Source organism: Phodopus roborovskii, unplaced genomic scaffold (genome assembly GCF_943737965.1).
Source record: "Phodopus roborovskii unplaced genomic scaffold, PHOROB, whole genome shotgun sequence".
Taxonomy (NCBI): domain Eukaryota; kingdom Metazoa; phylum Chordata; class Mammalia; order Rodentia; family Cricetidae; genus Phodopus; species Phodopus roborovskii.
In genome coordinates this window covers 43,166,306-43,179,767 of record NW_026126517.1, presented here as the reverse complement: position 1 = coordinate 43,179,767, position 13,462 = coordinate 43,166,306, and the positions used below count along the sequence as shown (strand labels likewise).

Here is a 13,462-nt window from a genome sequence, read left to right as displayed (position 1 = left end):
TCTTTCTTCTTTATGACAGAAGGAAAATTCCATCATGTGAGTATTACACACTTCCTTTGCTCTTTGCACCATTGACAATAGTCCAGCTGTTGTGAATGCTATCACAGTAAATATCAGTGTCTGGGTAGGAGTGTGTGTGGCCCCCTCTTAGCTACCGGAGGGGTAGAAGGGCCTTTATTGAAATCTTCTACTTTAAATTTGGTTTTATTTTTTCATCTTTTCTTTTTTTCTCTTTGTTTATTTATTTATTTTTGTGTTTTTGTTTTATTTTTATTTTTTCTTTGGTTTTATTTTTGTGAAAGCTAAAAAATCGTTTGAAATATAACCATGGTCCCTTAAGAAAATTTATGAAGCATGGTATTGAACGATTCTCCAAAACATTATAGTTTCAGGCTGACTTTGTAAAATGTGTCATGGGTGTGCTGCAAGATTTTTCATCCTTTCGCTCTCTCCTCTTGTTTGCATACTGGAATCTTGCAGCAGAAAAATACGAAAATATGGATTAAACTTGAAATCTGCTGTAGCATGTGTCGAGAACTCCCACATTTTATACTTTAAATATAGTTGTTCCTCATTCTTTATGTCCTGAAAACTTAAGGAGGCAATTACCTGGGTGAACAAAAGAGACTGAAGGAGATAAATGTGTTCATCTCTGTCATTGGGCCAGGCCAGATTGTATCTCTAGGTCTGGAACTTAGATGATAGGTCTTAAATTTATCAAGTCAATTACTTGATACAAACTCCTTTTCCCCCTCCTCCTCCTTCTCCTTCTTCTTTCACTTTAAAGGCTAAACCAGGGAAGAATTTTTTACAGAATCCTTCAGCACCTATAAAGTTATATATAAAAACAATTGTTAATCAGCTTAAGGCAGGAACTGACTTGTACACACAGACAGGCATCATTGGGTCTGTGGAGGTTATTAAGTATGTTAATTACTTTTACATGGTTATGACCAGATACTTGACAGCTTAAAAGATTTGTTTGGCTCATGGTTTCAGAGAATTTCAGTCAGTCATGCAGCAAAGGCCTGGTTGCTTTCCTGAGCCTCCTATGCCTTACATTGTGGCCAACCAAGGATTCCAAGTGAATATGATCTTCCTAGTGAACTACTTGCACTAACTGGGTCCCACCTTCTAAAGGTGCCACAGTCTTCAGAGTTCCACCCACAGCCCTGGGACTGAGTGTTCACAGCATGAACCTGGGAGGGACAGTTCAGATTCAAAATGTGATATTCACTGCTGTGAGCTTTAAATTATCATATCACCAGGGAATGTGCTTACAAATCAGAATGATGTAATCATTAGTAGTTTTCCATTTTTATTAGAAAAACAGTGTTAGCTTATGCTATTTCTGGTGATTTTGTCTAATATTTACTGTCACATACTCCATCCTTTTGTTTTAATATTACTTGGCATCAGTAGCTTGTCCTAATAATTATCCATCCACCTGTTGTCTGAGCTGCAGTGATTGACAGAGCTGCTTAATTTTATTATATATCTGCAGCATTAGCATTGGCTTGATGAAGGAAAGGCTTTGCTGCTAGATCCAGAGTGCTGCATTTTCTCTTGGGTTGATTTCACAACCTCTAGTTAAGGTGTGTTTCTCCAGAGAAGGTAGCTGGGAAGAAGCCGAATGGGTTTGCAGGAGGGAGTATGCCTTTAGATTCTTCTTTCTGCCCCTAATAATTTGGTGCAGGTCTTCCTCCCCTGTCCCCCATCCCCAATTTGTTGATTTGTATTAACTGGGTGAGGTGAATTTCTAAGTTTTACATTTTGCACTATATAAACTAGTTTTCCTAGAAAATAATCAAATGATTGCTAAGGTTATCACAACCCTGTGGCATGGATAATACTGTTTCTGTCTAAAGAGCTAAGACTGAGAGGGAATTAGACTATCCTTTGTTTTCAGTTTTTGTACTGTGACATTGTTACTTAATTCTAGTCTTCCCTCCCTCTTTCCCTCCCCCCCTGTTGTTTTTAGAAGAGAGGGTCTTACTATATAGCTTTAGCTGTCCTGGAATTAGCTCCATAGACCAGGTTAGTCTGGGACTCACAGAGATCCACCTGCCTCTGTCTCCTGAGTGCTGGGATTAAAGGTGTGTGCCACCATACCTGGCTGGCTCCTAATATCTTTCTTTTCAGTTTCTCACTTCTAAATGAATGGATGGTATGATAATGTACGGTGATGGACAGATCCAAGAGATCCACTCCATGTCTTGATGCTTTTTTTTCCCCCAGCATCGTTGGAATGCAGTTTTCATTTTCCCAGAATTAAATCCAGTGATTTGGCAATCTGCCACCACCGCCCCCCCCCCCATTACAGTACTGTATAAAGTGAGGAATTTGCTATTTGTTTTCAAGATTTTTTTTCCTTCAGCGATTGCAGTTTTTCCTTCACCTCTGAGTAAAAATCCCAACTGAGCTGTTAAAGTCCAGACAAGGCAGTTCCAGAGTTCCAGGCTTAAAGAGTCTGGTGAGTCATACTATAGGGGTTTTCCTGCTGCAGGGATGGCTTTCTTGGCAACAGTGGATGGAGCAGAGAAGATTCAGTTGGTTTTGTTTTCAAGCAGTTTGGTTCTTGAGGTGATCATGCATTAATCACGGGGAGAAAATGGAAATCTTGGTGCTTTCTGAACTTGGATTTTTCAGAAAAAGTAGTTCACATATAAGACTCTTTGTGGACAGAGATTTGATTGAAGACAAAACACTTGTTCACAGAGAATCTTAAAATCCCCTGTTGGTAAATGTCAAACTCATTGTTACTTCCAGACTAACACTTGAGACACATTTCTTGTTTGTGTAAGTACTCATGAGCGTGTGTGTGTGTGTGTGTGTATGTGTGTGTGTGTGTGTGTGTGTGTGTGTGGTGTGTACATGTACAAGGTTTCAGAATCCCATGCCATTCCCAGTTGGCTCTCTCTGCCTTGTGCTCATGGATCAGGATGAAGCTCTGAGCTACTGCCCCAGGGTCACCTGCCCTCCTGTTGCCATGCTGTCCTCTGTGATGACTATCTACATACCCTCTGAACTGGGAGCCCCCAGTAAATGCTTTCTTCTCTTCAATTACTTTGATCATGGTGTTTCTTCACAACAATAGACAAGTAACTAAGAATGAGTTGGTACAAGGAGTCGTGCCTTTAGTGTATCACTCCCTTTATTTCATAACATCAAGCCTTTCTTTAAACTTTTCCTACTTTTGAGCATAAGACTTGGTCCCGACATTAAATTTTCTGATGTACTTTTTCTCCTCAAAATGTACATTTTTATTTCTTTTTTGCCCTACTTATTCTTTTTCATTGTAGACCTGCGTAGGAGTGATCACTAACAACCACATAACAGAGTCGATATCAGGCTGTCTTGGAATCATCTGTGCCAATGAAGTTAATACAAACTCTTCCCTTTAGCCTCAGGCAGGTTCTTAGGGCTGGGGCAGAAAGCAGCTACATTCTTTGCTAGAGTAGCACAAGAATTGTCTCTAGCCTCTAGTTACTAACATTGTTCTTTGAAACCTCTTGAGCCAGGTCTCCATATTCTACATGGCTCTCAGCTCTACTGTTAGAAAGCCCCAGCTGGGATGGTTTCATAACCCCATTTACAGTATTCAATTACTTTTCTAGTCTTCCACATTCCTCCAGAGAACCCCAGGATGGTCAGGCCTGTCACAGCAATACTAAGACACACGCACATACACTTAAGTTCTTAAGATAAAAGTACACATACAGGTTCAGGACATAGGTCACTGGTACAGTACTTACCTCGTATTTCCATGGCTTGAGGTTCTCTCTCCAGCACTGCCAAACAAATTAATTAAGCTGTGCTTAACTGTAGTATTTTCATTCTGTCAGTTATGTTTGTGGCCTAAAGAAAAATTGAGAATTCTTCCCTAGTTTATAGAACTAACTCTGATTTGTCATCTCTTATTCGTTCAATCAGATCTAATTAATGGGTACAGGTGTCTTATGAAGAAGGCCACATTTAATTGATACAAGTAGAAAAATCTAAATTAGTGCAAAGCTGTGCAGCTTTTTCAAGGAGGAAGTGGTGATTTATGTCATAGTTAATTTCTACCACAAATGAGACTTAGTTTGCCACTTCCTATTCATAGAGAAGAAGAACTGAAGAAATATGAAACGTTCTGCAGCATTTCTTAGTATGTTAGGTGTCTTTGTAAATGATAGCTTGTGTTTTTCTGACCACTTGTTAGTTCATCTTAAAAAAAAAAATCTACTCTCTGGATGGATTTAACTGAACTAACATAAATATGCATGGCTGTCAGTGGTCATCTAAAGTCTTATCTAAATGTTTGCCTCTTAAATATTAGACTTTAAAAATTTCAAGCTGGAAGACAAATAGTAAATTTTAATATACAGATGCAAAAGTAAGTAGCCCTGACTGTAAGGGGTACGTTTTTTTTTTTCCAGACTCTCCATCTTGACCCCTCCTTACTACTTTCTATTTCCTCCTTGTCTCCTAGTCCCTCCTATCTTCCTTTCTTATTGGCCAACAGTGCTTTATTATTAACCAGTATGAGAAACATATACAGAATGACATCTCCCATCACCTGACTATATGATAACAATAGTCTTAAAACTCAGAAGAATGTTTATTCATAAAAGAATAGAACCTTAATCCCCCTCCTTTAAAAACTAAGCAGCATTCTTAGTTATAATTCTACTTTTATATGTTTTCTTAAGGTTTTCCTTTTCTTTGTAAAAAAATATTTTAAAGCTTCAGTCTGTAACTCCCTTTTACCTATTTCACTAATTAGAGATTTTAAGTAATCACCTAGAAGCCAGCTCTAAAATGTTATCATTCCCCATGTTTAGAAGTACACACAAGCATAGGCCAGACATGGCTGGCAGAGAGTTTGGAAACTGGCACCAGCTGTCTGCCTGTGCTGTATCTGAATCTCTGACAATAAAGATTTTGTAGCCCCACTGCGGGGGTGGGGGGATGAGGGGGTGGGTTGGAAGAGTCTTGAGTTTGAGACCAGCCTAGCCTAAATATCAAGAATCATAAACAAAAACAAGGGGGCTGGAGAGATGGCTTATCAGGAAAGAGCACTGGCTGCTGTCCCAGAGGACCTCGTTTGATTCCCAGCACTCACATGGTGGCTCACAACCGTCTGTCACTACAATTTTAGGGGATCTGACTGGCCTCTGAGGGTACCCATTTATGTAAAATAAAAAAATTAAACCAACCTTTTAAATTAAGACATTATATGTAGATTTCTATAAGTAGATTTCAGTATTTGGGAAGCCCACTCGCATTTCTGGAATAGCTCAGAAATGTAAACAGACAAACCATATAACCCTATGCAGACAGCCTGGGATTCCAGCTGTTTTTCAAGTTTTTAAACTGAAGTAAATCTTTCCCTTTTTAATTGTAAAAACTCGATGCTAAATTTCTGCCTCTTAAAGTGCATCAAAAGGATTGGACAATCCATGTAGAAAATGTTCAGCACTTTGAGTAAACCTAGCCTTAAAATTGTGCTTTGCTCTCATGTAGTGCAAGACCGAGGGATCCAGATAATGTACTTTCCTGGTTCTGGTGCCTGCCGCCACTGTTTTAAGATCAGATCTTAAAAACAAAATAAAATGTAACATTAGCAAGCCTCTAAACTTGAGTAGGAGTGGATAGGGAAGTCAGGTTGAAGGTCTCTCTCACCTTTCTGCACTCCTCATTTTCATGATTCAGGCAGCAGCCCCCTACCCCCCATGCCCCAAGTGTTCCAGGAGTCTCTAGAATGGAGAGGACTGAGTGTAGTTCTGAGCTGTAGCAACCACAGGACAGAATGTATCAAGTCACAGCTCATGCTAAAGGTCAGGATGGCTGGCCTGCTGACCCTCAGAGTTCCCAAGGCCAGCTTAAAAGCAGTCTTTCCCACACTCAGCAGCTAACCAGGGCGGCCTTCTTTTCTTGGGGAAGGTGGCTAGTGTATTCACCTCTGTCAACTAGTTTGACTTCAGTGTAAAATAGTTTGCCACGCTATTCCTTCTCTGTGTTAAATTATTTCTCACTTGCGGGATGAAATGGCGCCCATTCTTGTTCACCCACGTTCCTTTGCCCTGTGAAGTCTGTCTAGTGTGGGTTGGGCTAGGCTCCTTGTTTCCTCCCCAGTTCTGGGGAAACTCATCTTTCCAGCTGGCTTCAGCTGCCTCACTGGTTTCTGAGAATCATATTGTAAGCAGCACTGTGAATGAGCACACACTCCATGGCACACCTCCCTCATGCTTTGAAGCCCTGTGTCCTGTGGGTATCCCCAGAAAATGCTTTCTTCTCAGAGTAAACATTAGCAGAGCCCTGTTCTCACCCCACGGGGGAGGAATGGGGTCTCTTTTCCCCTCACACTGAATGGAAAATCAGGGTTCCTTAATTGACCCAGCCCCCGACCCACACAGAGAGCCTTCCTAACAGGGCTCAAAGACCCTCTATATTGAACAAGGATGGCAGGGTCTATTTGTCTTTGACTAGATCTTTTTTGTTTGTCTGTTTGTTTCTGTTTTTCAAGACAGGGTTTCTCTGTGTAGCTTTGTAGAAGCCACCACTGCCCGGCTTAGTGGCTAGATCTTTTTAAGTCTCTTTCATTACTAAAAATTGTCATGGCTTTCCTATATGTTATGAATGGGTGCCCACCTTCATGTTTGTTTTCCAAAGAACTAATATTTGCTTTACATTTTTGTTTTTTATCTTTTATTTTGTGTGTATGTATGTGGGGGACTCAGAGGACAATGTCAAGTATCTTCCTCTGTCACTTTTAGCATTATTGTTTTGAGACAGATGTCCCCACAAACCTGGAGTTGTTGTTTTGAATAGGCTGGTTGATCTATCAGGCCCACACTGGAGTATCACTGTCCCACAGTCCTGGGGCTATGGGTAGACAGTGCCACACACAATGTTTTGTTTTAGCATGGGTTCGAGGTCCTGATACTTGCATAGCAAGCACTTTATCCACTGAGGCATCACCCTAACCATAATATTTGCTTTCAAAAAACATTTTTAGTTTATTTGATTTTGTGATTTTTCCCCCAAGACAGGATCTCACTACGAAGCTCTGGCTGTCCTGGAACTCACTATGTAAACCAGGCTAGCCTCAAATTCACAAAGATCTACCTGCCTTTGTTTCCCAAGTGCTTGGGATTAAAGGTATGCACCACTGTACTCAGTTTTCAAAAAAGCTTTATATATACATACATACATACATACATACATACATACACACATACATATATATATATATATATGAGAAAAGGGTTGGAGGGATGGCTCAGGGTTAAGAGCATTTGCTGCTCTTCCAGAGGACAGTAGGGCAGTTCCCAGCACTTTCATAGGGCAACTCACAACTGCCTGTAACTGCAGTTCCAGGGAACCTGACAGCCTCTTCTAGTCCCTGCAAATATACAATGTATACACACATACACACATGTGCATGTACCTTCACAGGCAACACACATGTATACATAAATAAAAAGAAGTTTTAAAATTTTATGTGTACATGAAAGTACTGCTAATATAACATGCTCATATCCATTTACCAATTGCTTGATTTAAATAATATTAAAATTATAGGGCTAGAAAGATGGCTTAGCAGTGAAGAGCACATGCTGCTCTTTTAGAGGACGTGAATTCAGTTTCTAGCACCTAGGTCAGGTAGTTCACAAGGTCTAACTCCAGTTCCAGGGGAATCCAACACTTCTGGCCTCCATAAACACCTGCACTCATGTGTGGATATGTACATGGACACACACACACACACACACACACACAGAGAGAGAGAGAGGGAGGTGATTAAAATAGAGATAAATCTTTTTAAAAATTAGTTAAAATAGAATCAATCCCATTTGAATCCTCAACTTAATCCTCCTTTGATTTCTTTCCAGAAGTTATAGTTATCCTTAATTTGTTACCAACCATTTTCATGCATGTTTTACGCTTTTTAAATGTTTTATGTGTATGGTGTTTTCCCTGCACAAGTATCAGTGCATCTTTTATGTGCAATGCCAGTGGAGGCCAGAAGAGGGCGATGGATCCAGAGTCTAATGTTAATAGACAGTTGTGAGCTGCCATGTGGGTGCTGGGAATCGAATGCCCTGGTCCTCTGGGAAAGCAACCATGGCACTTAACTGCCATCTCTCCAGGCCTGTGTTTTATGCTTTACTTATCAATTGATATAAGTATAAATTATACTACTTTACACACATGGATGTATGTGCTAAGGAAATAGACTTTATTTTTTACCAGTTTAAGTATTTTCAGTAATAATTTGACTACATTTCTGCAACTTTTTTTTCCAGTTAATATTATGTTGTGTTAGATTCAGCCATGTTGATAGGTGTGGCATTGTTAGTGCCTCAGAACAGTCAGTCTTCAGAAACTAAGAGTGTATTCTTGCTATTCTCCCCTACTGGTGGACATACCAGATCTTAAAAATAACACAATTTAACTTTAATTTTTTATCTGCAAATAGAAGTTATTATTCATATTGTCCAATTTTCCTCCATCCTTAGATGTCAGTATGTTTACAATCTGAGAAGAAAACAATGGTTTATTGGTATAACGTATCAATTGATCTTATTGGAGCTTCAGTGAGATGGCTCAGTGGGAAATGTCTGATGTGTAAGGCTGGCAACCTGACCTTGATCACCATATAAAGAAGGTCAAAAGTAGATCCCAAAAAGTTGTCCTCCAGTTTCCACATATCTGTCATGGCCTAAAAACCCATAATCACATTACACACACAATAGAATTTTTTTTTAAAAAAATAAATCTCATTACTGTTATATTACCTGGTATCTCTAATAATTCCTGTAGAAGGCAGTACTTCAAGGTAAAGTCCCAAATGGATGAAAAATATGGAACACATCACAAATGTGCGTGTCTTCTTGCGCAGAGGTCATATTAATCTCTGTATCTTTCCAATGTGCTGATGAAGCAAGCACACAAAATTTATTTTTTAAGCCATCATTTATATTGGTCTTTATGACTGATTAAATTCCTACATCTGTCAGGATCTGTTTTCTTAGCTATAAAAGTAAACCTGTGTAATTAAATCTCCAAGGTTCTTTCCAGGCCTGTGATTCTGTGGTCCTATTATCCCTCTTCTGCCTCCTTATAGTGGATAACATGAATCAATCAATTGTAAGCAGCCGTTTAGCATAATATTCAATTCAGGAAAAAATTGTCAAAATGAAAATGACCTTGAATCCCTTGAGAATGTTTTCTAACAATGTGTTTCCAGTGTTATTTGAATAAGTATATAATGGGCAAGCTAAGTCTGTTTTAAAACTATCAAAAGAAAAAATCCTATTGGATATATTTGAGTATTATAGATTCAACTCCAGAATCTAGTCTCCTAAGGTAGATGTTGCTTTTGGGTTGCCAGCTGGATGAGCCAGCCACACATAGCCTGTGGGTGGGTCATGGAGTGCTCATGAGTCAGGGTGACACAGAGCTGTCATTTTGAACACAAATTATTGTATCTTTCGGTGCCAAAAACTGATGTTCTTTAAAAGTCTATTGAAACAAGAAGAGGCTTTTGACCCTAAATATAGAGCTGCAAAAAGCTCTGTTTTAGAGACTAATTGTTCTCTTCAATTTTATTTTTATAAAAATTTTTATTTTATCCATGTATGAGGGTGTTTTGCCTGGACATATGTCCATGCTCCTCACAAATGCCTGCACTGTGGTTGTTGGTGCTGGCTTTGTGACAGGTTCTCTTCCTTTCAGCTTCTGGTCATTTGGGAAATTGGAACAAGCTGGGAGGACTGGAGGACTGTCCTGGCTGTAACCATCACAGTTTAGTAGAGAATGTGTCAGATTCCTGCATTGCTCACCATCTTGCCTTTTTATTTTCTGGTTGATGATTAAACACTAGGGGAAGTTACCATCAGAGGACATAACAGGTAATCAGTAAATGGAGGAATGTTCATGACAGGAAGAAGTGATACAGGTTATGGTTTTCCAATTTCATATAGATGCAAGTAAGAAATTTTATTAATGAAATACATTTGAATATTATAAAAATATGTGATTCAATCCACTCTTTGAGCTTTTTTTTTTTTTTTAAAGGATGGGCCTTAACCTAAATCTTTGGATGAATTTATATTAATTCAGTCTTGGTAAGTCCCATGGCAGTGATTACTGCAGACATTTGGCCTTAGCTCACCAGAACGTGACATTCCTATGACAAGCTGTTGAGAAATGAGAAACCAGGGCCTGGGGAGGGAGGTTAGTTGGAAAGTTCCAAGCACAAGGACCTGAGTTCAATCTTATGGGGGGTGGGGAGAAGCTGTGTATTGAATTCCCAATGCTCAGAAGGAGAAACTTTGGGCCTCCCTGGTCAGCCAGCTTCACCTTTCATCACAAGTTCCAGGCCAGTAAGAGGTTCATTCTGGAAGGGAGGGAGGGAGGAAGGGAAAGGGGGTGGGGGAGCATTGTGAGATAGGTAAAACTGTAAAAGGCCAGTAAGAGGTTCATTCTGGAAGGGAGGGAAGGAGGGAAGGAGGGAAGGAAGGAAGGAAGGAGGGAAGGAAGGAGGAAGGGATGGAAAGGGGGTGGGGGAGCATTGTGAGATGGGTAAAAATGTAAAACCTGAGTTCAGTGTCTGGGACTCACTTGGTGGACAGAGAGACCAGATTCCTACGAGGTGTTTTCTGACCCCCACTGTGACACACCCTACCTCCAGTAATAGATATAGGGATCTACACTTTAGGCTAGACTCTGATCTTTTCACATGTGCCTGCATACATACACACGTGAACCCATTCCATACATGAGTGCACATACTAAAAAAAGGAGAGAAGATGGAAGGAAAAGAAGAAAAATGAAAGGAGGAAGAATTAGTCTTGAAGGCCATTGCAGTGCATTGGAAGAGAGAAGAGGTCTGTTTCTTTTTGCTTTTGTTGTTAGGATCTGATCTCAGTCCTGGGATAAACCCAATCCTCTCAGAAGGACAGAGCCGAGGGAGGTACAGAGAAAATGAGCCAGAAGGAACCCCTAGACTGAGCCTTCCCTGAACCTCAGCCACCACCACTGGGCTTACTGTATCAGTTAACCGATTACATTAAACTAGTTTGACTTGAAGGCTGTACTTTCCACTGAAGGTATCCTAACTGGTACAATTTTATTGGTAATTATTCTTTTTACCACTGAGTAGTCTCAAAAAAGTATCTTCTTTAAATGTTAAAGAGAATGTTGATCCACTATATTTCTACTGATATTATTGTCAATCAAGTTATAAATATCTTCATTTTTTTAAAGAGAGATTTTTCATGATAGTAACTATTATGAGTACATGCATTCGTGTGGGTGGGTGAGAGGACACACGTGTGTGCACTTGAATGTGGAGGCCAGAGGTCAACTGTGGACGTTGTTCATCAGGTGTCATCCATATAGCTTATGGAGACAGGATGTTTTACTGACCTGAACTCATCAAGTAAAGCTAGGCTGGCTGCAGTGAGCCCAGGGACCTGCCTGCCTGTCTCCACCCACAGCACTAGGGAGTCAAGTACCAGCCACCCAGCCTGGCTGGAAGTCAGGTCTTCATGTTCCCAAGACAAGCAACGGATACACTAATCAGACTTGCCTCCTAGCCCTAGAAAAATAAACCAACCAACCAACCAACCAACCAACCAACAAGAAAAGTCCCAAACAGCAACAAAAGTATTTTTATTTATTTAAAAATAATTATGTGTATATGTATGTGGGTATGTGCACCTGAGTGCAGGTGCCCCCAGGGTCTTGGGAAGATTCCCTAGAGCTGGAGTTTCAGCCAGTTTTGAATCATCCAGTATGAATGTTGAGGACTGAGAGAGTCCTCTGCAAGAGCAGTGCAAACTCTGAAGCTGTGAACTGTCTCTCCAGCATCCCCTTCCTTCCCTCCAGCACCCCCTTCCTTCTCTCCAGCACCCCCTTCCTTCTCTCCAGCATCCCCTTCCTTCCCTCCAGCACCCCCTTCCTTCCCTCCAGCACCCCCTTCCTTCTCTCCAGCACCCCCTTCCTTCCCTCCAGCACCCCCTTCCTTCCCTCCAGCATCCCCTTCCTTCCCTCCAGCACCCCCTTCCTTCTCTCCAGCACCCCCTTCCTTCCCTCTAGCACCCCCTTCCTTCTCTCCAGCATCCCCTTCCTTCTCTCCAGCACCCCCTTCCTTCCCTCCAGCATCCCCTTCCTTCTCTCCAGCACCCCCTTCCTTCCCTCCAGCACCCCCTTCCTTCCCTCCAGCACCCCCTTCCTTCCCTCCAGCATCCCCTTCCTTCTCTCCAGCACCCCCTTCCTTCCCTCCAGCACCCCCTTCCTTCCCTCCAGCACCCACTTCCTTCCCTCCAGCATCCCCTTCCTTCTCTCCAGCATCCCCTTCCTTCCCTCCAGCATCCCCTTCCTTCTCTCCAGCATCCCCTTCCTTCCCTCCAGCATCCCCTTCCTTCCCTCTAGCACCCCCTTCCTTCTCTCCAGCACCCCCTTCCTTCTCTCCAGCATCCCCTTCCTTCTCTCCAGCATCCCCTTCCTTCTCTCCAGCATCCCCTTCCTTCCCTCCAGCACCCCCTTCTCTCCAGCACCCCCTTCCTTCCCTCCAGCACCCACTTCCTTCCCTCCAGCACCCCCTTCCTTCCCTCCAGCATCCCCTTCCTTCTCTCCAGCACCCCTTCCTTCTCTCCAGCATCCCCTTCCTTCTCTCCAGCATCCCCTTCCTTCTCTCCAGCATCCCCTTCCTTCCCTCCAGCACCCCCTTCCTTCCCTCCAGCACCCACTTCCTTCCCTCCAGCATCCCCTTCCTTCTCTCCAGCACCCCCTTCCTTCCCTCCAGCATCCCCTTTCTTCTCTCCAGCATCCCCTTCCTTCTCTCCAGCATCCCCTTCCTTCCCTCCAGCATCCCCTTCCTTCCCTCCAGCATCCCCTTCCTTCTCTCCAGCACCCACTTCCTTCCCTCCAGCATCCCCTTCCTTCTCTCCAGCATCCCCTTCCCAGGTTTTTTTGTTTGTTGGTTGTTTGTTGGATAGTTGAGGATACAGTGGTCCAGAGCAGTTAAGCCTCCTATCTAGGTCTTTCACTTCCCAGTTCAGTTCTATCAGTAATATTAATTCCCTCCATTTCTGGTGAAAGGTCCTGATTACTTTTCCATGTTAGCTAATGCCAAATACCACCATTCAAAAAGGAAGTTGTTTTCTGACTTCCACACACTACTGTGGTGCACACCGGAGCTCTTTCTCACACATAAGCTAATAATAAGGAAAGAAAGAAAAAACAGGCCTCAAACAAATTACATTTAATGGTATTTTATGAGCCCAGAGTGGATCATGAATCAGGTGGCCCCTAGAACAGGGCAGGTTCAGTGATACTCTAGGGCTGCCTGCCACTTGGCTAGATAACAATACAGAAAAGGGGAGTGAGGTACAGAGACAGCTCATTGACTAGAACTTGGCATTTGCCTTACTTTGAACCTGGTTTGTCTGAAGCTTGGCTAATG

General features: G+C 41.9%; 1 protein-coding gene and 1 pseudogene across 1 annotated transcript in view; one reads left to right on the top strand and one right to left on the bottom strand.

Annotated features, from left to right (window-relative positions):
- Positions 1-13,462, top strand: part of Rab8b (RAB8B, member RAS oncogene family) — a 71,233-nt gene that overhangs the window by 37,927 nt on the left and 19,844 nt on the right. The gene's annotated exons all lie outside the window — the stretch shown is intronic.
- LOC127232046 (uncharacterized) lies at positions 8,847-8,937 on the bottom strand (annotated as a pseudogene).